General features: G+C 48.8%; 1 non-coding gene across 1 annotated transcript in view; it reads left to right on the top strand.

Annotated features, from left to right (window-relative positions):
- The window catches only part of LOC143220954 (5.8S ribosomal RNA), a 154-nt gene extending 4 nt beyond the window's left edge, over positions 1-150 (top strand). The window contains exon 1 of the ribosomal RNA XR_013011710.1: positions 1-150. This exon is cut by the window's left edge and continues 4 nt beyond it. This is a non-coding gene — a ribosomal RNA (5.8S ribosomal RNA).
- The last annotated feature ends 2,350 nt before the right edge of the window (positions 151-2,500 follow it).

Genomic DNA, 2,500 nt, shown 5'->3' with positions numbered 1-2,500 from the left:
CTGAACGGTGGATCACTTGGCTCGTGGGTCGATGAAGAACGCAGCTAATTGCGCGTCAACGTGTGAACTGCAGGACACATGAACATCGACATTCGAACGCACATTGCGGTCCACGGATACAATTCCTGGACCACGCCTGGCTGAGGGTCGTTTACGTAACCATAAACTGCTTGCGTTGCTCTTGTAAGTCCCCGCCGTCGCTTACCTCTCCAAATATATTTTTGGAGGGCGCCAAGAGCGTTTCGGAGTCGGGTTGCAAGATGCTACGTACGAGCGAATGATGGGCGTTTCGTCGGCGTTTGTCGCGGTTCTGTGAAAATTGCCAATTTTTGCATTGCGTCTTATAAACACATACAAACATATATATCTAGTTTCCACGAGAGGCGAAGTAGGGATTGGTATTTCTTACGTTCGGACTTGCGTGAGTGTTTTACGGTGTCGTGAGTCGTATTGAAAATACGACCGCCCGTAAGGCACCGCTTCGACGAGGATCTCCAAATCTCTCACCTTCTCTGCGAAACGATTCGCCTTGCGGAAAGAAGCGTTTCCACTCATGAACATTTAACGCGCTCCCGACGTCGCCTGAAATGATGCGTATATACGAAAGAGGTATATTTACAAGAGTCTCGCGAGACTACAGAGATGGACACACAAATTATAAAAGAAAGAAAGAATACTGTGTGGCACACAGAGTGTGTGTGGTGTGGCAATGTTAAGCCCCAGGGAGAGAATATGCCTGTGCGTGGATGAGTTTCTTAACTCTACGTTATAATTGCCATACGGCGGAGGGTCGTCGTTGCCGGCGATTTCGACAAACACACATTCCTTTTCGAGTCTTCGAGGGAAGAGACGAAAGAGATCTCTCGTTCTATCGCGAACGCTTTGATGATCGATGGACAGCGGAGCAAAGCGCAGCAATGTGCGGGATGAGCACGTCGTACTTGATCGGGTCGGAATTATTCCCCGTCGTCGACGTGTCCTCGCTAATCTGTGCGATTGCCATTCCATCGCCACGTTCGCGTTGAATCGTATTGATGACGGCCTATGAGCGTCTTGAGATCTTACTCTCTTTCTCTCGTGTCTCTAATTTGGTTTTGCGTTTGATCGATGATAAATCGTTTCGTGCGCAACGTTTCTGTACCCCCGTGGTTTTTGGTTCAATTATATAGAAGTAGAGAGAAAAAGAAATCCCACCGGGTTATATGTATTATTATTTTTTTTTTTTAATAATATGTATACTCCTCTATTGGCGAGGCTTATTTCGAACTTGATTGTCACACGACGCAAAAGACACACTTGTGTGTTCACGCACGGAACAGCACCGCGGAGAGAGAAAAGGTATATCCAATGATGAGAACCTTTATGTCGGTCGCCCCATGTCTTTTCTTTTCTTCATTGTCGATTCGTGCGGAACCGCGCGATCTGTCGGTCGTCCAGTCCCCGAAAGTTCTTTTCGACGGACGTTAAAGTTAACCGGCCAGATCGTCTAGCGAGAGTTTCCGATCGACGAGAGATGAAGAAAGAATTATATTGACACTTTGGTGTGGCGCATAAGGCATATATCGGTTTTTTGTTTACCTTTTTCTCTCTTCTGTCGTGTAGTGTTGTTTCGTTTTCTTTTTTTTTCTTTTTTTTTTGTGCTTTGTACGTTTTCGCGAGTACTACTTTTACGCTCTTTCGGCCGAAACACACAAAATTTTGTATCACGTACGACGACCTCAGAGTAGGCGAGATTACCCGCTGAATTTAAGCATATTACTAAGCGGAGGAAAAGAAACTAACAAGGATTTCCTTAGTAGCGGCGAGCGAACAGGAATTAGCCCAGCACTGAATCCCGCGGTTCTGCCGTTGGGAAATGTAGTGTTCAGGAGGGTCAATTTATCCCGAGACGTCGACCGCGTCCAAGTCCATCTTGAATGGGGCCATTTACCCGTAGAGGGTGCCAGGCCCGTAGCGACTGGTACGCGTTTCGGGAGGACCTCTCCTTAGAGTCGGGTTGCTTGAGAGTGCAGCCCTAAGTGGGTGGGTAAACTCCATCTAAGGCTAAATATGACCACGAGACCGATAGCGAACAAGTACCGTGAGGGAAAGTTGAAAAGAACTTTGAAGAGAGAGTTCAAGAGTACGTGAAACCGTTCAGGGGTAAACCTGAGAAACCCAAAAGATCGAATGGGGAGATTCATCGTCGACGAGGCTGGCTTCCGTTGGTGCGCAGATAGCCCGTAATGGGCCACTTCGGTGGTTCCAGTGCGAGGGTACACCATCTTCGGCAAATGTTCCGGTCGCGTAGTCGTGCACTTCTCCCTTAGTAGAACGTCGCGACCCGTTGCGTGTCGGTCTACGGCTCGAGTTGTTGCCTGTCGTGTCGCCTTCGTGCGCACACGGCAGACGCTCGATCGCCTGGCCGGCTGCGTGACGGTACTCTGACGGTATCGGGCCGCAACCAATCCATTTTCGAATGTGTGTGCGTCAGGCCCGCCGCAAGCTCGGTTAGTTTGTC

Source organism: Lasioglossum baleicum, unplaced genomic scaffold (assembly GCF_051020765.1).
Source record: "Lasioglossum baleicum unplaced genomic scaffold, iyLasBale1 scaffold1765, whole genome shotgun sequence".
Lineage (NCBI taxonomy): Eukaryota > Metazoa > Arthropoda > Insecta > Hymenoptera > Halictidae > Lasioglossum > Lasioglossum baleicum.
This window is presented reverse-complemented; position numbering and strand designations above follow the sequence as displayed.